At 44.3% G+C, this 24,952-nt stretch overlaps 1 long non-coding RNA gene across 1 annotated transcript; it reads left to right on the plus strand.

Moving 5' to 3' along the window:
• Positions 1 to 287: 287 nt before the first annotated feature.
• On the plus strand, positions 288 to 11,136 carry LOC116629351. The gene is made up of 3 exons (XR_004298734.1): positions 288 to 423; positions 10,270 to 10,340; positions 10,479 to 11,136. It is a non-coding gene; the product is annotated as an uncharacterized LOC116629351 (long non-coding RNA).
• Positions 11,137 to 24,952: the final 13,816 nt, after the last annotated feature.

A 24,952-nucleotide genomic window follows, 5' to 3' on the forward strand; every position in this document is an offset into this window, starting at 1 on the left:
TGATGCTAGCAGGGACCTTCAGAAATCGAGAAGTTTGGTTACCGACTCTGAGCACTAACGAGGCAATTACAAAGATGTACGGTGAACACTCCGAACGTGGGCTTTGCTGAGCCCCGACGACCTTGACTTCTGGGAGGACGTAGTGTACTGGAACGAATGCTGGACTTTGAGGCTAAAGATAAGATTTGGACTCCTGGATCGATTGGGAATGGGGACTAACACCTGCTCTGTCCAGCTGACCTGGTTATTCTGAGGCAAAAGAAGTATGGGGTAAATGAAAAGTAATTGAGATTCTGTATTATAAGGAGTTCACAAGTACAGAGCAGGGTTGGATAAAGGTGTGTTTGCCATGAAATGAGTTTGTTGGCAGCAGAGATACCAATCTGAATGGTGCAAGTTAAAGGCTCCGTTCTGGTGTGAGAGGTGAGTTGGGTATTCTTGATTTGCCCTCCCCACTCTGTGCCCTGGGAGATGCTTCTCTTGGGATGCATCACATCGCTGGTGCTCCCCATCCTCCGGCTTGGGCCCGGGCATGAGAAGGGACGCAGTGCTTTTGCCCTCTGCTTCTTGTCTAGCAAGCTGTCCATGGGCAGGGCTGCAATTTTCTCCCTAAGACCACACTCTTGTTGGGTGGCCTCTTTTCCTCCAATCCGGCTCTCACCATCTCCCACCAAGAAGGTTAACTGGGTTGAGAAGGCCTGTTTAGGGGAGTGGGGAAGCGGGCCAGGAAAGGGAAGGCGGCTAATACGGGGAGCGTCCACGGTGCGTATGGTGAACATTGGGCTCAGACCTCTGGAAAACAATGTTGTAGAACAAGCCTCAGCGCTGTCCCGCCTCAGGGGTGAGGAGGCTGGGGTCCCCCCTTCAGACCTCGGGGTTCTAAGACTCCTGGCCACTTGCCTTTCCTCTTGGCTGCCTCGCCTGCCCACACCTTGTCAACTCTGTCTTCACCTGCCAACTCTCTTCTCTTCCCCCTTGGGTGAGCCATCTCTTTCCCGCCCTGACTCCCAGACCTGCCATGCTTGTCCAGATTATTCCATCTGGATAACCAGACGTATATAGGACACAAGCTATCTGCACCAGGGGCTTCCTCTTCAAGCGCCTGCAGGTCCTCTCTGACTGAAGGCGCCCATGACTCCTCACTCAGGGCAGACCACAGTGTTGGGGTGCTGAAGCCCCTGAGAGCCGCCCTTGAACAAAGACCGAGGGGAGCCCCAGTGGATAATACCTCACCCCTTAAGTAGAATGACTCCAAAACTCATTCTACAGCTTTCCAGAGGCGTGAGCGGAGCCACTCACAGTGACATCTGCTTGTCCACGCTCCCTGTGGTGGCCGCCTTCCCTTCCCACTTCCTTGCGCCCCTAACAGTTCTTGGGGTCACCTCCCAATTTACCTGCTTGCACTTGAATCTTTGTCTCAGAATCTGCTTCTGTGGGAACTCAGCCTAAGATACCAGATAATCATACCTTGATCTGAGACTTGACGGGGTGCCTCATCGGTCCAGGCCGCTCAGAAGCCTGAATCCCATAGGAGAGTTGATAAGACCCTTCAGCATCAGGCCGCGCTGCTCACTGTCCAGCCTCACCTCTCCCCAGGACGGTCGCCACCGCACCCTCCCGCCTCACCTCCACGTACCAGTTATGCTCAGTGACTTGCAGTTCTTGGAATTTCAATCCTCAGGCCTCTGGCGCCGGGCCATGTTCTCTCTGTGCCAGCAACATCTTTCCCCTCCATTCACTGGTCTACTTTCCACCTGCCTTTGAGGTTTCAGCCTTCCTTGACCGCCCCCCACAAACATGCACCCTGCTGGGTGACCTGTCCCTCTTACGTGCTCCCAGACCATTCTGCTCTTATATTGCCCACCTTCTCCCACTGGACTGTAAGCTCCGTGATGCAGGAACCCTATCTTACTTATCTTCAAAGTCTGAAGCCTAGCACCCCTAGCTACACGGAAGAGGTTTTGAATAAATCCTTGATGAATTAATGGGAAAAAAGTAGTAAGTGGGCAAGGCTTTTAATTTTGGAAATGGAATAAGACAATTCCTCTAACACAAAGTAAAATAGGGTGAGCATCTTGGGGAAAAGTCGAAACCACTTTGCAGCCTGCCAGAACAAAGAGAAGGCAGCCAGTCCTTCCCCTCAAAGAGGTGAGCTTTGGCTCTTCTGAAGGTCATGGAGGACAGTGATAGTTGGGCAACGGACTTAGGGAGCATGAGGAGCAGGGAGAGGAGGCTTTCCAGAGCGTAATATCCTAGGGCGGGATGTGTCTGAGTCGGCCTGGGAAACGAAGAATGATCTGGGCCAGCAGAGTGCAGGGTACCTAGAAGAGTGTTGGGGGCAGCAAGGAAGGCGCGGATGGGGGTGCTTCCTCTGACCACGTAGACACAGTCCCAGGGCATGTGACTTTGCTTATTGTTCGCTCTACCGCCCCTCCCCCAGCACTGCCATCTTTCCTTCCTTCCTCAGCTTCCTCTGTTCATGGGTGAGGCTTCCTGTTAAGTCGTTCTGAGAACCATGTCTTTCAGAGCTTCAGAGACCAGGAATGCCTGCCAACAAAATTACCATTAAAGATCCCCACTGAATTCCACGAAGCCATTCCTTGTGCTGCTGATGTGGGCATTCCAGAGCACGCCCAGCGTCCAAGGGGACAGAGGGTGGGAGATGTTCTCTTCACTCTCAGGGGCCCATCCGTGACATAGTACCCAGTGACACTCAGGAAAAGTAGCGTGTCACTCCACTTTTTGTCGACAAAGCCCAATTGTAACGATCTTGATGCTTGCTATTTAAAGTTGAAATCTGCTGTGAAGCATTTCCAGGACAGAGACTCTTTTGCAGAGTGGATCGCCATGTTCTTTTATTTTTAAATTAATATTTTTTTAAAAGCCTGTATGAGGTAAATTTGCATTTTTTTTCTAGGATCCAGAAAAATACATATACGTAACTAGGTAGTGAAAGAAGACAATCAGCATTCGTAATAATGACAATAAGATGCCACAAAATCCTGGGGTGCTTTCTGAACATTAAACTAGGGGAATAATCCCTTGTCCACAATTCCAAAATTCATTTGGTAGCAAAAATTAACCTACACTAAGGAGAAGTTAATTTATATTCATTTATCTCAGAGCAAATAGTCATACCTTTTTTTTTGTTTTTAAGATTTTATTTATTTATTTGATAGAGAGAGTGAGAGAGCGCAAGCAGGGGGAACAGTAAAGGGAGAGGGAGAAGCAGGCTCCCCACCAAGCAGGGAGCTCGATGCGGGGCTCGATCCCAGGACCCTGGGATCATGACCTGAGCCGAAGGCAGACGCTTAACCATCTGAGCCACCCAGGCGCCCCGCAAATAGTCATACCTTTTGCTGCCGGCATATAGAATGTGTTTAACAACAGACTGCCGCCCTAGTTTCTGTTTGGGGGGCATTATATAATATATAGTTTATGAACACTATTATTTGTCTAGAATACAAAATATTTTGAATTCCAGAATGCATCTGACCCAGGGAGCTTCAGGTAAGTGATTATGGGCCTAAGCCTATATAAATTATGTTCAACCTTACTTTAGCGTAAGCATTTTTTTATGTAGTTGGAGTGCTGGCTCTTCACTTTTCATTGCCTGCCTCCTTCCTGTCCCCTCCTGGATCCATACCCCAGCGTCCTGCCCTCTGCCCAGGGAGGCCAGTCAAGTGGATGAGCTCATTCTGGCTGACTCACTTGATGGCCGGTGCAGGGACTGGCTGGAGAACTGAAGGCCGGGGGAGGGAGGCTGGAGTGTTTCTTCCCACTGCGTCTGGCTTTGGTGTCCGTCACTGGCCCTTCCTGCCCGGCAGCCCAATTCACATCCACAGCTCTGATGCTGTGAACTGGGGAAGAGTATGCCCTCCCCTTCGCCTCCAGCTCCCCACTCCTGCAGACCTCTGGATGCACCCACTTCATGCTTGTTCTCTGCACCTTGTCCACACCTTGTAAGCAACCCCTTTATTAGAGTCTGTCCATTTCAATCCTCTGCAGTGAACACTTACTTGCTTCTGGCTGCACACGGACCAGTTGACAAATCAGAGTCTTTGTACTGCCCTGGAAAATGCTCTGAACTCAAGAGGCCCGAGTTTATGGATTGGCTAATTTGGGGCACTCCCTTCACTTTTCTGGTCCTTGGTTTTCCCTTCTGTAAAAAGGGGCTGATAATGCCTATTTCAGGGTGTGTTTTGGTAATAAAACCAGTCACTCTATGTGAACATGTCTAGGAAACTCTAAAGAAATACAAAGAGTTCAAGAATTCTTAAGAAACTAGACTATTCAGTTATTCCGAATATTCTTTTTTTTAAAATTTCTGCTTTTTTATTTTTTTTTAAAGATTTCATTTATTTATTTGACAGAGCGACACAGCCAGAGAAGGAACACAAGCAGGGGGAGTGGGAGAGGGAGAAGCAGGCTTTCCGCAGAGCAGGGAGCCCGACGCGGGGCTCGATCCCAGGACTCCGGGATCATGACCTGAGCCGAAGGCAGACGCCTAACCGACTGAGCCACCCAGGCGCCCCTATTCCAAATATTCTAAACCCCTCCCCCACCAACTCTTCTGGATAAAAGAGTGTTTGCTTTGGGTCTCTGCTCAGGCTGCTATAACAAAAATACCACAGACTGGATGGCTTAAACATTTATTTCTCCCAGTTCTAGAGGCTGGGAAGTTCAAGAGCAAGGTGTTGGCAGATTCGGTATCTGGTGGGAGCCCGCTTCTTGGTTAGCAGATGACCCTCATCTACTCCTTGCATTCTCACATGGATGAGAGAGAGAGAGAGAGAGAGAGAGAGAGAGAGATCCTGTATCTCTTCCTCTCTTTTTTTTTTTTAATTTTATTTATTTATCTGAGAGAGAGAATGGGAGACAGAGAGCATGAGAGGGGGAGGGGCAGAGGGAGAAGCAGACTCCCTGCTGAGCAGGGAGCCCGATGTGGGACTCGATCCCGGGACTCCAGAATCATGACCTGAGCCAAAGGCAGTTGCTTAACCAACTGAGCCACCCAGGTGCCCTCTCTTCCTCTTCTTATAAAGGCTTTAATCCCATCAAGAGGGCCCACCGTCATGACCTTATCTAACCTGAGTACCTCCCAAAAGCCCCCCCTCCTACTACCATCCCATTGGCGGTTAGGGTTTCAACATATGAACCGGGAGGGAGTGATAAACATGCAATCCATAACAATTTGTTTAGAGCAAAGGATACCTATGCTCTGTTCTGAGACCAGAGGAGGCCATAGGCGACTTGAAAAAGGAGAGCCCATGGTCTTCCCCATCTCCTTCCTAGATGTCCATTTCAGGACTCAGCTGTTCTTTGCTGCCTGAGCTTAATTTCTATCATCCACTTCAGTGAGTGTCTTGGGCAGAAGCTCATGTGCTTTAGTCTTACACTAATCAATCCACTTTTCCTTTTCTATCTTCCACCATTTTGTAATTACTTGGGGTTTCATTTTTGTGTTCTTCCAAGTCTTCAATATCCTATCCAGTTTTGGGGCTGCTTTATCTGCTTTAAAGTCACATGCTTCCCTAGAACATAAAGTAATAATCTTTAGTAAGAACTCTATCAGTCATGAAAATTCTTTTTTTTTTTTTCTATACCCAGCTTGGGGTTCAAACTCAGAACCCTGAGATCAAGAGTCACATGCTCTACTAACTGAGCCAGACAGGTGCCCCTAAAATTCTCTTTGCCTCTTTATCCCAACACTATCTCAAGCAAGAATCTTCATGGATGGTTTTTACCAATAGAAACTGTTGTTTTGGCTCTAGAAAAATCTAGATCGATTTGTGTGTGTGCATGTGTTCAGACAAAATTCATCAGAAAGATATGTAACTCTCTAATCATATAGGCTTGGCCTGATCTTTTCATGGAGCTGGTCTTTCCAGCACTACATGGGTTTTCCCCATAAAAGGGAACAATCAACAAGATTAAGTTACTTTGAGTTCTTAATTGATTTTCCAGAACTTCCTCTTCCTATCACAAAATGGAGCCTTCTGAGCAACACATTCAATTTAGCCTAATCTTGCCTGGAGCTTTAGTAAACAAGATACATTCTGGAAATAAAAGTGATTTCACATGTAAATGACTAAGTGATACTTTCAACTTCCCAATAACCCTTATTATTTATCTTTATTGAATTTAATGCCAAAACAGATTCTGTCTTCATGTTACACACTGCTTTTTTTTAAAGATTTATTTATTTATTTGAAAGGGAGAGAGAGAGCGTGTGTGGTGGGGGGAGGGATAGAGGGAAAGGGAAAGAGAGAATCAGGCAGACTCCCCACTGAGCATGGAACCTCACTCAGGATGCCATCTCCTGACCCTGAGATCATGACCTGAGCTAAAATCAAGAGTCTGTCACTTAACCAACTGAGCCACCCAGGTGACCCTTATGTTACACACTTCCAAAGTTGTTGTTTTAATCCCTGGAGTTCTGTTGTACCAAAGATTTGCTAGAAGTAAAGAGGACATTCTTATACAATTTGGCGATACTTTGATATGCAAAAATTTGGGTCAGGCTAATCACAGTAATTGTATTTAATCACTATGTCTTGGTGTAATTTTCCTTCTTGATAATTTATAGTTAATACTGTAAAAGAAAAACAGAGCTAATCTCTTTTAAGTAAGACATGGCATGACGCCTCTGTAGTATGTATGGTAACCCATGTGGGAAGCCTTACCCAGTACTAGGTTCTAGGGCAGAAATGCCCACTACTAGCTGTTACCCACCCCTCAGGGCTTACAGAGCAGATTAATGCTCCCCATGTGTGAGTTAAACAGAACTGAAATTCAATTCAGAGGAGGTCTCCTCCTTTTATCAGGAGTCAGCAAACATTTTCTATAAGGACTGGGTAGTAAATACGTTAGGCTTTTCAAGCCATATAGTCTCTGTTACAACCTCACAATTCTGCCATTGTAGTGTGAAAGTAGGTCATAGACAATAGAGAAGCAGATGGCATGGCTGTGTTCCAATAAAACTTTATTTACAAAATTGGTGTTGGGCTTGTAGCTTGCCATCCCCTGCTACATGGTATGGTAATTATCTCTAACTTGTCTGCTCCATAAGCCCATGCACTTCTTCTAATGAAGATTCTCCACTGTTAAAATATTCAGAAATAAAGTTCAGTCAGTAGGCAACCATCATAAAAATAACTGATGCAGGCAAGAATCATCAATGGATACTAAAACAAATGGGAGAGCCTGATGAGAAACAAGATGCATAGTCTCCAAATAACTCCCTACAACCTACTTATTAATGGCAAAGGGGAAAATAGTAACTTTACAGGGGAGAAATCTGGCAGAAACCCCCCTCCATCAAGAGATCAAAGTTAATATACCTGCTCCTGGGATAAATCAACACCATACGCCTCACTTCTGTGGGATTCCTGCTAAAGACAAATAACCTGAATCTAATTGTGTGAAAACATCAAACAAACCCATGTTGAGGGACATTCTACATAATGTTTGGCCTATACTCTTCACAAATATTAGTCTCACAAAAGACAAAGACTGTGCAACTGGTCCAGATGAAGGAATAGAAAATAAACATGACAAGTGAACCCAGTGCACAATCTGGGATTTTCCTTTTTACGAAAGACATGATTGGGAAGATTGGCAAAATCTGAAAACTTTGTAGTCTGTAGATTGAAGAGGCTTTTGTACCAAAGTTCATTTCCAGATTTTGATACCCATACAATAGTTATGTCCTTGTTTTTAGTACATACATGCTGAAGTATTTACAGGTAAGGGGGCATCGTGGCTGTAGCTAGGGTGACCAGTTGTCTCAGTTGGCCTGGGCCTGAAGGAAGCAAGACTTCTAATGTTGAAATCAGGAAGGTCCCAGGCAAAATGGGAGGAGTTGGTCATGCTCATTACAGCCGACTCTCAAAACGTTCAAGTAAAAAACATGTGTGGTTGTATAAAACAAATGTAGTCAATGTAAACATTTGGGGGATATGCGTGACAAATCTTTGTCATATTCTTGCAACTTTTCTGTGTCTGAAATTATAACAAAATAACAAGTTGAAAGGAAAAAAAGACCAACACGGTTTGAAGAAACATCCTCCAAAGCAAATTCAGACATGTTCTGTGGGTCCCGGCAGTGAGTGCCGTGGCCCAGAGAGGCCACACTGATCAGAGTCTCTGGGTTGTCGAGTGTCCCTCAGATAACAGCTCCCTGGGAGCCTGCTGCTGGAAGCAAGGACAAAACAAATCCCCAGTGACTAACTGGTTCCTAAAACAAGAGTAGCTGGAATTTTTTCTTTAGTGTTTGTGAGCACCTTGCTCTGACCTTGGGCGTCTGTCTCCTCTCCCAGGACAGAAGCCCAGGAAGGTTCTAGGGACCAGAGATGGTCCCCAGCAAGGTGGCTAGGATGAAACCCCTGTTGTCAGGGAAGACTGAAAGGTGTGCCGATGCTTCTGGGGTCCTAATGCACCCGTCCCTGCTCTGTTTTGCTTCTATGTGCCCTGAACAGAGTGGAGAATGGTGGAGAGAGGAGGGAAGCGTCTACACAGGAAAAAAAATGGTAAGAACTGAAAGTCTAACTGGATCCAGCCTCTTATCAGTCCTCATCATTTGCGTCCTGTGCTCACACCGGTCCAAGCTGCCCGTGTCTTTCACCTTGCCGACCGCAGTGGCCCTAGTCATGCCATAGCAATAGCAGACGCCATGATGGTCCCGCTTCTGCTCTTGTCACTCGCAGTCTGCGCCCCTTGTTAATCTCTACCTCAGGCTGTGCCACACTGTCACCTCCAATGGCTTCCCATCTCACTCAGAAGAAAGTCCAAACCCCGAGCGATGGCTCCAGAGGCCGTGCCGGGTGTGGTTCTCAGACGCCTCTCTGACCTTATCCTATACTAGCCCCAGCCTTGATTACTCCCCTATAACTGTGCTGGTCTCTTGCTCTTTCTCAGGCTACCCAAACATTTCATGCCTCTGGGCACCTGTAGTTGCCTTTCCCTCTGCCAAGAATGCTTTTCCCTCACATTGTGGCCTGACTTTCTTTCTCACCAATTTCAGTTCTCTGCTCAAATAACCCCTTCTCCCTGCAGTCTTCTCTTGCCGCTATGTCTAAAACTGCAAACTTCTAACACGTTCTCTGCTTTACCCTTCTCCTTATCACTTACCACCACCTCATATACTATACATTTAACTTATTTGGTGATAGTCCTTCGCTCCATTAGACTGAAAGCTCCATCAGTGCAGAGATTTGTTTGTTTTTGTGGCTGAATTCTTAGTCCCCAGAACACTTCCTGGAATATACTAGGCACATAAATATCTGTTGACTGGTTACTAAATGAATGGGAATGTCTCTACTCAGGTTTGTGCATGCCCTGAGCCCCGTGCTGCCGCACTCAGTGTTGGGATGCGTGGGTTCTAATGTGATTCATGGCCAAGAGCACCTTGGGACTTAAGCACACATGTGCATAAACGCTCAGCAGGTTCCAGACTGTTTGAAGGGCCTTTGAGTCCAAACTCTCCTTTCTCTTAAAGGTCCCGCCTTACATCCTGGCAAACGGAGTTAAACGCACCTATCTTCATTTTAAATGTAATTTGGGCTGAGACTTTTTTAAAGGACTATTATACTTTTGCTTTTGAAATCATTTGGTAACGAATCGCTCGGTGAATTTACACTTGGCTCTGAATTTCAGCAGGTCATTGTGTACACTCAGAAGTTCTTTGGAAGTGGAATCGAATCTAACCTTTAAATGGCTTTCAAATGCAACGACGTTTTTATGACTCATCAATTCAGCAGTTAATGAAATCGGGCTAATTCTATGCTCCGTGGGCATTTATGTGAGCACTGCTGAATTCAGATTTGGAAATGCTCCTTATAAACATTAGAGCTGGTAACTGTCTCCTTGGGGGACTCAGCCAAGTTTGTGGGCCCCTGGGATCTCATGGGACCCAAGTCTTGGACCCAGAAAATCCAACAGATAAAATGGTCTTGGCAAGAATCCAGGATTAGAGAAAGGAAATCTCCCTTCACTGCCCGAGACTGTGGGTCCTTGGTGAGGGGGTCCATGCTCTGTGGGCACGGCTGGGAGCCAGGAAGCCAGGGCAGGGCACCCGGGCTCGTGCTGAAGTCTCTGTCCCCGTCGGCTGCTGTGCACCAGCCGGCCGAGGAAGCCTCCTTCACCTGTGGCAGACCTCTGGTGGCCAGGCACACCCCTTCCCTTTGGGACCCCCTCTCCCCACTTCTATCATCTCCTGGGCCCTGGTGGCAGAAATGTTTTCACTGACATTTTGTGACACTTTTGCAGAATTCCGCTGACTCATGAGAGACAAGATGGGGGATTGTTCTGCAGCCGTTGCCACGTGGGAAAACAGATCAGTGAGTCACATCATATGCCGAGCCCTGCTGTTGTCTGCGCGGAGCTGTTTTAATCATGTAAACTTCAAAGCTGTCCCTCATTTGCAATGACATTAGCCTTGGTGATTTTATTTTCTCTCTCTCTCTCTCTCTCTTAAGCTGTCAGTTGCTGAGGGCTTCTTGTTGCTTTCTCTGGCAGAGGCACGTTTATTTATCACAGGAGAGGTTGGCTCTGAAAGGATTCGTGCAAACTTTCTTCTGGAGATGAAAACATGTCATCCCTCGCCTGTGCCATCTACCGAAAACCCTTCAAAACCAAAAGCTAGCGACTGTCCTGGTGGACAGATGTCATCGCAAGCAGGCGTGGACCATTGTGTTTGTTTTCCTCGCTAACCCTGCACGACTTTGAACCCATTCTGTAAATAAAAGAGACAGGAGCACAAAACTCTTTACACTTCCTGCCTTCCCCCCCAGTGTGCTGACATTTCAAAGCCCCATATGTTTCCCTCAACGAAACTTCATGAAAATACATATTAAAAAAAGATCTGCGACCAATGTATGCTTCTTCATTTAGCTGTACACTTTAGAAATATTCTGCACTGAGCCACAAGCAAGATGTAGTTTTAATAAATATTTCCCATTCAAAAATGTACAACTGGTAGAGTTTCAAACACGTCAGACTCCTAAAGAGTTGGAATAGACATTTGCCAGTTACCTCCCCAGCACGGATTCTCCCCCTCTGCACTTTGATCTTCCCTGTGGATACACCCCTCTTCCATTCTTACTGAGGGTCAAGATGGAATTGACCTGGCCCCCAGCTCCAGGAATGGACTATAATGGGCTCAAGCCAATCATGGATCCCATTCCTCAGGCCACATAGATGGGTCGTGATCCAATTTGGGCCAATGATTCATAGTGATAAACGCCTACATTAGGAAAAAAGAGCTCAAATAAACCTCAAGGAGCTAGAAGAAGAACAAATGAAGCCCAAAGTTAGCAGAAGGAAGGAAATAACGAAGATCAGAAGAAATTATATATGAAATAGAGTTTAAAAAGACAATAGGAAAAAAATCAGTGAAACCAAAGCTGCTTTTTGAAAGGATAAACAAAATCAGCAAACCTTTAGCTTGACTTACCAAGAAAAAAAGAAAGAACTCAAATAAATAAAATCAGAAATGAAACAAGAGACATTACGACTAATACCACAGAAATAAAAAGAAGCATAACAGACTAAACAATTGTATGCCAGCAAATTGGACAATCTTGAAGAAATGGACAAACACCTAAAAGCATACAACTGACCAAGGCCGAATCATGAAGAAACAGAAATTCTGAACAGATCTATTACTAGTAAAGAGATTGAATTAGTAATCAAAAAGCTACCAACAAAGAAAAGTCCAGGACAAGGAGGCTTCACTGGTGAATTCTACCAAACATTTGAAGAATTAATACCAAGCTTTCTCACACCCTTCCAATTTGAGCTAGTGACAAGGGTGACAATCACCGGACCTGTATGGTAAATACTACAGCTTCCCTGTCCCTGGATCACGCCCAGTGTGGTGTGAGGATGTGAGGTGCCGACCAGCTGAAGCAATTTGCTCCCCTTTGGGGGAGAGATCCCAAAATTGCCAGGAGCCTTTGTGTGGAATCTGGAGATAAAACTGCCACCACTTTGAAAACTGGAGAGACTGTAAAAGCCAGCTCCTCGGGTGGCTTAGACTTACCTGAAGCCAGCCCTACCTCTGGACTTCTCATTTATGTAAATCAATAAATTCTCTTTGTTGGTTAAGCCAGGTCTAATTGGATTCTCGGTCGTGTGCAAACACAAGAGACCTAAATGATTCAAGGCTGCTCACTCTATTCCTACCCACGCATTGCCAGCATCTAAAGAAACTGAAATCCGCGGTGAATGTGTTTTTGTTTCTTTGATATTGTAGTTTCAGTTCACCAGCATCCTCCACTCTTCCTTTTCTACATGGAACACCATTGTCTCTTAGGAAACCACCCTTCCCCCACTCTCACTCCCTGCCACCCTAGCTGACCCCACCTCCTGGCTCCAGCAGTGGACATGTGACCCGGGCATAACCAGTCAGGGCATTCCATTCATGGGACTGTCTGATTGGATCAGGGATAAGTAAACTGTCCCAAGATAGCCAATGAAAATAAGATCCAGGACTTCTGTTTTAACTCTTAATGAAAAAAGCAGTTGAAGAATTTGCAGAGGGAAGAGGATAGAAACATCTTGGAGGGCATATTTGCACCATCATATTTGCACCATGAATGTTTATGGAGAGAGCATTCCTAAAAATGAAGCAATAAAAAAAAAAGAGAGAGAGGAGAGAAAGTTTAAGAGATGGTGAGAGAAGGAGGACCAAGTCCTAACAACTTTGTCTGAGGCCTGGATTGAGCCATGCCTGAAGCATGAAAAGCAGTCACTTCCTTCTCGTCAAGGCAGTTTGATCTGGGTTTTCTGTCACTTGTAGTTTAGAATCTTGTATAATATGGACCAGAAATTTTTTTTCACACTGAAATAAATATTTATTTCCATTTATTATAATATTCCTATTTTCCTCTAGTACTACTTAATGCAGAAAGTCTGGAAAACACAAAGAAAATAAAGCAAAATTGACTTTTAATACTACAACTCTGAAATTATGACTCCTAACCTGTAGTGTATGTTTTTAAGTCTTTTCATATACATGTTTATGGACTTCTGTAACATAATTTCCAAATCATGCAGGTGCTTTATGATTTGTTTAGTTCCTTCTTTTTAACAGCTGAAGTCATTTCCTTTCTTTCTTTCTTTCTTCTTTTTCTTTTTTTAAATTTACTATTTCCTATCATGAACATCTATGTCGATAAATCTTTGCACACACCCATGGCCATTTCCTTAGAATAAATTTACATGGCTATATGTATAATAAATTCCTCATTCGGTTGTTTCCAAATTTTTATTATAAATAATGTTTAAATGAACACATTTATGCATTTCTTTATATGAAATAAGCTCCTAGAAGTGGAATTGCTGGGTAGGGGACATGCTTGCTTAAGGCTGTTGCTGCACATTGCCACCCTGCCTTACAGAATGCTGTTTGAGTCTGCACCTCTGCTGTTCTGCCACATGATCCCACACACTGGAAATTACTATTGTCTCAAGTACAATCAAAATGAACATTTTTTTTCATATGTTGGTTGGTTATTTGTATCGATATCTTCTTTTTTAAAAATCTGATCTTATGTATTTTTATGTATTTTTTTTTTAACTTCAGTATAGTTGACGCACAATGCTACATTAGTTTCTGGCGTACACATTAGTAATTTGACAAGCTTATATTACATGTTATGCTAGGTTCCCCACGAGCGTAGCTACCATCTGTCCCATTACATCGCTATTATGGTATCATTGACTGTATTCCTTATATTCTGCCTTTTAACCCATGACTTACTCAATTCCATTACTGGAGGCCTGTATCTCCCTCTCCCTTTCACCCATTTTCCTCCATTCCCCTCCCCTTTGGCAGCCATCAGTTTGTTCTCTGTATTTGTAGTTCTGATTCTGCTTTTTGTTTGCTTATTCTTTTTTTTTTTAGATACCTTTTATGAATGGAATCATATGGTATTTATCTTTCTCAGTCTGACTTATTTCAGTTAGCATAATACCCTCTAGTTGCATCCATTTTGTCTCAAATGGCGTGATCTCATCCTTTTTATGGCTGTGTGATTTTCCAGTGTGTGTATATGTGTGTGTGTGTGTGTGTGTGTGTACACACCACATTTTCCTTATCCATTTGTCTATTGATAGGCACTTTGGTTGGTTAGTGTAAACAATGCTGCAATAAACCTAGGGGTGCATATATCTTTTCAAGTCAGTGTTTTCATTTTCTCTGGGTAAGCACCCAATATTGTAATTATTGGACCATATGGTATTTCTATTTTTAATTTTTTGAGAAAATGCCATACTGTTTTCTACAGCGGCTGTACTGATTTACATTCCCACCAATGGTGCACGAGGGATCCTTTTTCTCCCCATTCTTGCCAACACTTGTTTCTCGTCTTTTTGATTTTAGCCATTCTAGCAGATGTGAGGTGGTATCTCATTGTGGTTTCCATCTGCATGGGAATGATGATGAGTAGTGTTGGGCATCTTTTCATGCGCCTGTTGACCGTCTGTATGTCTTCTTGGGGAAAATGTCTGTTCAGTTCCTCTTCCTATTTTTTAATTGGATTGGTTTTGTTTTTGGTGTTGAGTTGTACAAGTTCTTTATATAATTTTGATATTAACCACTTAATGGATATATCATTTACAAATATGTATTGGTATTTTCCATATATCTTGATTTGCATCTTCACACCTTAAAGTTTGGAAATCTTTTTCTTTTCTTTCAGGAGTAACTGGATAGATAAGGTAATGCCTCATTATCAGACATTTTAGTTATTTTTCCAATGATATTTTCTATATGTGCAAAAAAACTCCAGGTTTTAGTGGATGCATTTTGGTTGGAAACACACATTGCCCATTGCTTTGAATTTTTTCCAACAGATTGTTTACAATCTAATTAAGTAGAATGACTTGAGAGGTACTATTGTGTGGTTATACTAGTTAATTAAAATGGGTTTGGAGCCAGACTTTCTGGAGTCAAAACCCAGTCCTATCACTTAGTGGTTATATGACCTTGGATAAACTGCTGAAAATCTCTGCGCATTTTCCTATCTGTAAAATGGAGATAATAATACCTATTTAATAGAGTTTTTACAATCTCATTAAGATAAAATGAGTGAAGCCCTTGTAACAGACCTCCTCATACAAGTTAAGCCCTCAATAAACATTAATGATTAGTAACAGGATATAATAATAGCTAAGCCATATAGAATGTTTACTGAGTTACAAAGGATATAAACAACCCATGTGATCGTCACCAATTCTCTGAAGCAACTTCTTTTGTTATGTCCATTTCAGAAATGAAGAAACTCAGATGCAGAGGGATTAAATAAGTCAGCCAAAGTCTCCTTATTCACGTACAGAACTGGGACTCACACCCATCTGTATTGCCTCTGAGAGAATATAGAGGACAGATTCTTTGCATTTTTAAAAAGATTTTTCATTTGAAGACCATATTTTTGTCATCAAAGGAAAATGTCATTCCCACTGCAGGTAGAACTTCACATTCTTAAAAAAAGCACTTAAATCTTATATTAGAGCAATTTTGTCCAGCAACTTAGCTAAGATATAGTTAATGATGATAATAATAATGAAAAGCAGGATATTTAAAACAATTTAGGGGCGCATGGGTGGCTCGGTCATTCAGCGTCTGCCTTCGGCTCAGGTCATGATCCCAGGGTCCTGGGATAGAGGCCTGAATCGGGCTCCCTTCTTGGCGGGAAGCCTGCTTCTCCCTCTCCCACTCCCCGTGCTTATGTTCCCTCTCTCACTCTGTCTCTCTCTGTCAAATAAATAAATAAAATCTTTAAAAAACAAAACAAAACAATTTAAAGCTTACATATATTAGTGCCCTTATTGTCTGCTTATAGTACTTACAGCTTATTTAGGAAAAAAAACATGAATGGCATTACTACTGTGTTTTTAATTCTAAATCAGAAGATCGTTAAGATAATAGGGCTGTTACAATCATAAATACTTCTTAATGCTCTTCAATACATCTTACAAAACACTCACTTTGGAAGTCATTGTTTTATAGTTGATGTCCACATGCATTTTGTTAGATAGGATTCAGCTGGATAACAACAAAATCCAGTAAAGCTTGGCATAATGACATTTCAAGGTTTATAACCCCGTTGGTAGGCAGAAAAGACAGTGCTGTTTCTACTTACTGAAGATTAGTGCCTGGTGATGGGGAGATGTTTATAATGGCTCTAGGTGTGGGTGGTGACGTAGATGGAGAGGACAGATCAGAGAAAGCAGCTCAGAGAGAAATGTTATTAGCAGTAAAAGATAAGCCCTTTGGAGAAATAATAATAGTTATGAAATAGGAATGAACCTCCCAGTCATGCAGTTCAGCCCCCTCCTGAGATGGGGATGAGGAAGTCTCCCCCCACCCCCACCAAACTGGTTACATAATATTTTTTTCCCTAGAAGCTCTCACAACCTCTTGTATAAACTGTTAATGTGCTTATTCAATCGTATCATGGGGAACGGTAACTAATTTTTAACTTTAACCAGGATAGCTTGACCTTCCCATCATAACTCTGGTGAACCAAGACAGAAAACCGTTCATATGCATTCTCTCCCCACCACAAGTTGTATCACAATAAATGGCCAACAGAAAAACTGAAAACACATTATTTGCACTTTTGCTCGATTAAAATATTCAGCTTTAAATGTATTACTATTCAAAAGATCTCTCATCTTAGTCACCAAATCCACCATTTGGGTCAAAAACATGAGGCGGGCACCCACCTACTCACCGCTACATCCAAGCACATGGTTTTGAGGATGGGACAATTCCCCTGGGCTTGGAGATGGACAGAAGCCACTTAACACGTATCTGCAGATTCCTAAAAGAAAGAACTTTGAAACCGTCCCTCCAAGATCTGGTTTGGCAGCTACTTTGATGTCTGCAGGCTTAAGGGGTTGGATGGAACCTGCCCCGTGCTGCAAGTCGGAGTTCCTCAGTCCTGGTTCTCACCAGGTGGGTGGTGCCCAGCAGAATTAGCAAGTACTCTGAGGCTCGGGTTCCTCTTCCATAAACTGGGCAAAGAGGATCAGCGATCTATATGGGTGAATGCAAGGGGTGCCCATTATGATCACAGCTCCCAAACTGACTTAATGTACACCAACCAGGGATATTAATTTTAGCCTCCTAAGCTGTAGCCTCATCTGCCTTAAATGGAGGCAGCCTGATTTGTGAACTCTAGCTTGGTCTAAGGCAGACTCTTCTGGCAGTTTCTCCAGAAATTCACTGTGGGATGAAAAGAGAGTACAGAAACATCCGTGGCCTTCCACACAATTTCGTGGCTGTTTCTTTTTGGCTGAAATCATTGGAATCAAATGGAAATCATTTCATCATTCCGAATCATCTCTAGATTAGCCTTTGCTTAGATGGAGAAATACATGATGGAATGACATTTTAAAAACTCCTCTTATAAAACATTGCTTCTCAAATCCACGATGCCCAAGTATAAAGCACTATGGTCAAGTAGTTAAGAGTGTGGACTCTGGAGCCTGACCACCTTCAGATCCTGCTTTTGCCACTTATTAGCTGTGTGACCTTGGACAAGTTACTTAACCTCCCTGTGCTTCAGTTTCCTCATTGGTAAATAGGATAATAAAAGTACCTAGCTTATAAGATCGTAGGGAAAATTTGCTTAATTAACAAATGGAAAGGACTTAGAATATTGTAAGTGTTGTGTTCGGAGTTAGCCCTTAGAACAGTGTTTGACAATGAGGCACTGAGCAAATGTTAGCTTTTACATTACTGTTTTAAAGATTTTATTTATTTATTTGGGAGAGTGCATGAGGGAGCACAAGCTGGGGTGGGAGGGATAGGGAGAAGCGGACAAGCAGACTCCCTGCTGAGCAGGGGGCTCGATGCGGGGCTTGATTCCAGGACCTGGAGACCATGACCTGAGCTGAAGGCAGATGCTTAACCGACTGAGCCACCCAGGCGCCCCTACATTACTGTTTCAAATGATAGAGGCTGTGATGCAGAAGAGTGGGAAGAAAGAACAGGACAGGAAGGGAGAATAGGACAAATCCATTTGGTTTATACCTGTTAGTCATTGTACCTACAACTTTTATCAAACCAGTTATCTTTCTGGAGAGCTCCGAACTTTGCCTGGGCATCCGCTGATGCCCAGAACTCAAGATTGGAAGGAAACACAAAGCTCAAATAACAGGTAAGTAGAAGGAGCTCATTTTGAAAAAATATGTTTGCTTTTTAATGAAGTTTTAAATGAGCTCCTGGGAAGGTTATTATAAAGTATGTGCCTACACCAAATGCCTTAATGGGAAAAGCCTTATTGCGATTCAGTTGTTTAAATAACACACAGGTCATGTCCCTCCTGGGACTCAGTTCCCGCTGTGGGAACTAAAGTTCCTTTGAATGTCCTGAGGTATTCCCAAACTTCACACAATCACATTTTAGAGCTAGAAGTTTCTTTAGAAATCATCTCCTCCTAACTGATCTTTTTATAGCTGAAGAAACAAGCTCAAGAAGCATTAAAGGATTTGCCTGAGGCCACTCAGCGACCACACCCACTTTCTTAACTCCTAGCCGGGTTCCTTACAGGTAACACATTTGCAGTTGCACAGAGAGGGGAAGATGGGCAGCGGGGTACTACAGTGCAGTTGGGAAATTCTCCAATTTTCCCCTCCCTCAACAGAAAAAAGGATAAACTGATCACTTACCTGTGGAGACAATTATTATGTAGCAGAGAAATTATCTAGGCTCAGCAGTGACTCACCAAATGTTCAAGATAAGGGTTTATTAGAGGCAGGTACGATTTTTCTGTTTGTTTATTTTTACGTCATCAGGACTAAAACCTGTTGCTGCATTGGGTCCAGGTGGCACTTGGTGATGCCCGTGGACAAAGAACGTGGCTGACTACCTAGGAGGTGGGGTTTTGCACTCCGGGAATTATTCTAGCAAGCAAGATAGTCTGACACAGGGCCAACCCAGAGTTCTGCGTTGGGACAGGATCTCAGCATGCCTGTCGATAGCTTAGCTTTTGGCGATTGCTTCTGCACTCCATTCACACACATCAACATGACAGGAAGCATCTAGGAGCTGGCCTCGAGGAACAGGGCTTCCGTGATTTGGGCCATTTCATCCAGTTATGGCTCCCTGCCCCCAACCACCCCCACCGTGGCCAAGGTCCACAAAAGAGATTTCTGTAAGAAGTTGACCCTACCAGAGGAGCACTTAATCTCACATTTGAATTTGGAGGGAAGATGAACATAACTGTTTACTCAACTTGGCAAGTGCTTGCAAATCCCCCACTCCTCCATCTATGAATAAACAATACTTATATGCAAAAGATAAACATCAGTGTTTGCCCACCACTTTTGAGCGCCATGGGTCAGCATGCCCCTGAAACTTCGCCAGAGAGTTCTCGTCTCCCGTCTTTAACTTGGCCAGGTTATCCGGTAGTCGTTTGAGTTATAGGAAGTGCATGTGACATCTGCCTCGGCAGAGCAGAGGTTTCTGTAAAACTGACTTCCACTCCACGCTCACGTGCAGACAAAACTAAGAGATAAGAGAGAGGTCCTTGCAAGGAAGTGTGGGGCCCTCATGGAACTCTCTGAGCTGTGCAATGTTTGCATATTCCTGGGACGTTTATCGCCTCTGACCTCGGCACTTGTCTTCTATTCCTGGAGATCCCCTAACCACCAGATGACAGCTTCTGCAATTCAGACACCGACTCAAGATTTTGTTTGTATCTGCGACCACACAGAACCAGGACGCGGATCTGCGTCTGTAGCCTAAACACCCTTTAAGACTTCAGTTTTGGAAAAACAAAGTGACTGCCTGGGAGGTGTGATTTTTCACAGCTGCAGGAATTGCCCCGATCCACAGCCCCCTCTTCAAAGTGGCTGGTGCCTGGAGTTCCACCTGTGGAGACTCATCTTTCCATAAAGAAGCAATTCACCCGGACTGTCCAAGGAGGCTTCAGACCCCTGTGAACTCTTGAAATTATACCCAGAGTTTGGGTATATGTGCATCTGCCCATGTCTAACTGTGAAGAAAGGATCTTTGGTGGTTACTGGTAACCCAAAATGTCAATAACCCACCAAGTGTAAGAGTGATTGCTTTTTCTGATAAGATGTTTGAAGTTATTTACCATTAGGGGTGCGTGAAAACACATAGACACATGGGCATAAATTTTATATATCACAAAGAAGGCCAACTGAAAACCTTGCCTAAGATATTTTCAAGGGGAAAAAAACCACAATAATTTAATTAACTTTTTTCCTAGTTTTCATTCGAAAGAAAATATCTGTACTAGTGAGAGAGATTATCACAACACAGATGCTACCTTTCCATGCTTAACTTCAAAGATAAGGTCTGAGCATGGGGCTGATGAGAATTCTGAAACTGCTTCTGGAAAATGTTGTCTCTTAGAGCAGGAGTTGTTGAAACTCTGTAAAGGGTCGGGTACTAAATATTTCCGGCTTTTCAGGCCACGTGATCTCTGCCAAACTACACAACTCTGCTCTTGTGTGGAAAGCAGCCATAGACAATATGTAAACATATGGGAGTGATGATGTTTCAATAAAACTTTATTTACAAAAACAGGTGGTGGGCCAGATTTGGCCCATGGCAGCAGGTTGCTGATGCCTGTCTTTAAGTTTCAAGATTCTATTGAATGAAAATGATAAGGCCCACATATCCCAGGTTTGTAATGTATACCAACTTCAAGCTACTTAGCAAAAACAAAATGCCTGATCTTGTTATTCTGTTGGTCATTGTATTGGAATGAAAGTAATTTCAACAAGTATTTCTACATGCTGGGCAAGCCACGGGTGATGTTAAACACCTAACAGTTAAAATCAAGAATTCCTCTTGTCAGATTTTTCCAGGGCATAAGACAAAAATAAAACTGGATTATTTAAAATGTGATTTGTCTTTCGGTACAACTCAAGGAAATCAGATTTTTGGCAAATGACTACGATAAAATAATCCTTTTACCCTAGGGCCTCACTTTGGATGGGAAATCCCTCCCTGATCCTCCAAAGGTAGCCTTCTGTTTTTTCTGGAAACCTGATACCTTTTAGAATCACAGGCTTCTGACATTGAAAAAACATTGTGGCAGTGGCCGCCAGGCCTCAGGCTGCTGCTTGTCCAACTGGGGAGAATGCTCCAGAAGTCTGCGATCACCTTCATTTCCTAGGCAAAATGGTGGAAATGCTGGCCCTCTTTTTACTTTCCACATTTGAAACAATTAGTCATTTTATCTTCTTGTTTGATACCTAGGTATGCATGCTGCTTGGTTAGAACCTTTCGTAGCTGTATAGAAGCACATAGGGAGACTCGAGCAAATGAACTGAGAGGAAAGGAAAGTGCGGGGATGGGAACTGGAGAAGCCAGAGGGAAGTCAGTGCAAAGGCTCTGGATGAGTCCATCAAGACTGAAATCACTTCTCCGGCTTGAAATATACTCCCTCAAAATTAGTGAGTGCTGAGTTACTTGCAGGAAAGGCAATCAAAATGTAAGGGAGCTCTGCCCATCGTCCTCGAGGAGCTGAATCATGGTTGCAGACACACAGAGACAAGCAAGGAGCGATTGTACTTGCTGGTGAACAGATAGATTTTTTTAAAATTTTATTTGAATTCAATTAGTTAACATATAGTGTATTTTCAGTTTCAGAGGTAGAGTTCAGTGATTCATCAGTTGCATATAACACCCAGTGCTCATCACATCACGTGCCCTCCTTAATGCCCGTCATCCAGTTACCCCATCCCCCCACCCCCTCTCCCCTCCAGCAACCCTCAGTTTGTTTCCTATTTGTATATGGCTTTTATGATATTGAGGTGTGTTCCTCAATATCGTAAAAGGCATTTACGAAAAGCAGACAGCAAATATCATTCTCAACAGGGAAAAACTGAGAGCTTTTCCCCTAAGGTCAGGAACATGACAGGGATGTCCACTCTCACCACTGCTGCTCAACATAGTACTAGAAATCCTCAGCAGTCAGACAACAAAAAGAAATAAAGGCATCCAAATCGTCAAAGAAGAACTCAAACTCTCGCTTTTCGAAGCTGACATGATACTCTACATGGAAAACCCAAAAGACTCCACCCCCCACATTGGTAGAACTCATACAGGAATCCAGCAAAGTGGCAGGGTATAAAATCAATGCACAGACGTCAGTTGCATTTCTATACGCTCACAATGAGACAGAAGAAAGAGAAATTAAGGAACAGATAGATTTAAATTGACACCAGTAATCAATAAGGGTTCCTGGGTGGCTCAGTCTGTTAGGCGTCTGACTCTTGATTTCGGCTCAGGTCATGATCTCAGGGCTGTGAGATAGAGCCCTGCGTCAGGCTCTGTGCTGGGCATGAAACCTGCTTAAGATTCTCTCTCTCCCTCTCGAAAGAAAGAAAGAAAGAAAGAAAGAAAGAAAGAAAGAAAGAAGAAAAAATTGACACCAGTAAACAGACTTCCCAAATGCCAAGGTAGGAGGCGGTGCAACAGAGAGATCAGGGATGCAGTCCCCATGCAGGATTCAGTAGGGAGGAAAGATACTCTCTCTTCTTTTAAAGTCAGGCTTTTGAAGCATAATTTACAAGCAGAAAAAATCTCCCTTGTCAGTGCCGAGTTCCATGAGTTTTGACACACACAGTCATGAAACACTATTTCCATCTCCACCAAAAACTGCCTGGTGCCCCTTTGTAGTCCACCTCTGGGGCCACTCGTGGCCCCTGGCAACCGCCCATTTGCTTTCTGTCCCTCTAGTTTTTCCTTCTTCGGGATGGCAGATAAGTAAAATCATACAGTGGGTAGCAGAAAACAAAACAAAACAAAACAAAACAACGAGATTTTAATCTCAAGAAAGAGGAGCCTTTCGGAGATTGAATGTCTCTAAAGCACCTTGAGACAGGTGGGGCGGTTGGTAAAGGGAGCTGGTGCCCTGACAGCTTCCGTGGATCGTGGAACTTCTGCTGGTAGGTTATTTCCACACAACTTTCCTAAAAGAATACCTGATCGTGTCACACCTTACTGGAAACCTTCAGTGGCTTCCCTTTGCCGGCTGGATAGAGTCCAAAGTCTTTGACGTGGCTTTCCAGGCCTTGCAGGATGTGACCCCCATTGCCTCCCGGAGCCCCGTCTCTCCCCATCGTCCTCTTTCCCGTTCTCCACTTCAAAATTTGTGCGCGGACTGCTCTGCACGCATTCTGGTGCTTCCACGTGACCTGCCCTGTCTCACCACCGGGCCTTTGTACGTGCTTTTCTATCAAGACCATTTCTCCCTGACCCCTACCTCTTTGGCTTCTGACTCTGGCTTCCTCTGGAACCACTTCCTGGCCTTCCCGGTTTGGTTTAAACACCGTTCTTATGGGCTCCGACTCTTGTACCCCCTCGTCTCGGTGCTTAGCAAACTACGTCGTAATTGCATGTCTCATTGTGTGTCTCTCAGATGAAAATTCGAAGAGGGAGAAGTTTCTTTTAGCTGGGGGTGGTGGTGGTGGTGGGGCAGCTGGGAAGAAGTGAAAAGAGAAAATTCAAGAAATACTTTGGGAAACACTTGGCGTCGGAAATGGGCCCTCGACCGGGTACTCACCTGTTGACTTGCAGTCCCACCTGCCTTTCTGTATTGTGCTTGGGAGAGGCAGGGCCAGGCGTCTGAAAATGACATTTCCCAGACTCTCCTGCCATCTGGGCGCAGCGGAAAATCCGCAGGCAGCCGAGGAGTCCTGCTCGGGCTCTGGGAGTGAGGTGGTTGCTGGAGTCACGGCAGCGGAGGGGCACTGATTCCCGCAGTCGCGGCCCCAGCCGAGCAGCCCCACTTCAGCTGCCGAAGCCTGGTCCAGGCAGCAGCCCTCTGGCACATCCAGAACTGACAAGCGGCACAAGCAGCAGGTGTGGATTGAGGGGTGTTAGCCAGAGGGTGCTTAGCTGTGGCTCCTTTTATCCGCCTTCAGCACCCTTCCTCCTCCCTTTAGCTCTTCCAACCCTTCCAGCATCTTTGAAATCGATTCACTGTATGGAATTCCTTGTGTTCAAAACGCAGAGTGGTTTCTTTCTTTCTTTCTTTTTTTAAGCTTTTATCCATTTATTTGAGAGAGAGACAGAGAGAGCATGAGTGAGGGGAGAGGCAGAGGGAGAGACAAGCAGACCCCTCGCTGAGCACGTAGTGTGGCGTGGGGCTCGATCCCAGGACCCCGAGGTCACGGCCGGAGCCGAAGTCAGATGCTTAACTGACTGAGCCACCCAGGTGCCTCCCTAGAGTGATTTCTATTCTCCTATCCAAACGCAGACCAATATTGCCTTAAAATCAGGATAAGGGGTAAAGACAGAAAGGCATTCTGTCGGGGAGAACTGCCGTGAGCAGAAGCCCTGAGGTGAGAGAGTTTGCAGGGATATTTGGAGAAATCGTCCAATTTGGCTGGGGCATGGTGATCGAACAGGAGAGGGGTGAGAAGAGAAGCCAGGAGGCCTAGCAGGTGTATGTCGAGGAGGAGCTCAAATACTGGGTAGAAGAGTCTGCCCTGGTTTTGGTTAACAGAGGAGATTCACTGAGGCCTGCAGCCAGGTGCTGTGACTCGAGCCGTGCGGGAGAAGACTGTTCTGTTTAGTGGCGAGTGTGATGAGTTTGAAGGAGGAGAAGGATCCAAACCCTCGCAGAAATATAGGATTTAGAGGCTGTGGGGGTGAGATGAGTGAGAGAGGAGAAATCAAAAGTTGCACCACAATTCTCCCCCCGTTTCACTGACAGAAAGGTGGGGGGGCATTAGGAGAAGTCGGGGAGACAGAAGTAAAGTGACCTGGAAGCTGTGGGAGGCAGAAAAGAATCGGCCTCTGGAGCACTATGACTCTTCACCTGTCATCTCGTTTGAGTTCAGTTCCAATTTTCTAGCTCTTTCCACTACACTGTTCATTGGCATTGGTCTACAACTTGGCAAAGAAGCTGGGTTTATATAACATGATTTGGTAGTCATCTGCAGAGAAGAG

The sequence above is a fragment of the Phoca vitulina genome, unplaced genomic scaffold, assembly GCF_004348235.1.
Source record: "Phoca vitulina isolate PV1807 unplaced genomic scaffold, GSC_HSeal_1.0 scaffold3, whole genome shotgun sequence".
NCBI classification, from domain to species: Eukaryota; Metazoa; Chordata; class Mammalia; order Carnivora; family Phocidae; genus Phoca; species Phoca vitulina.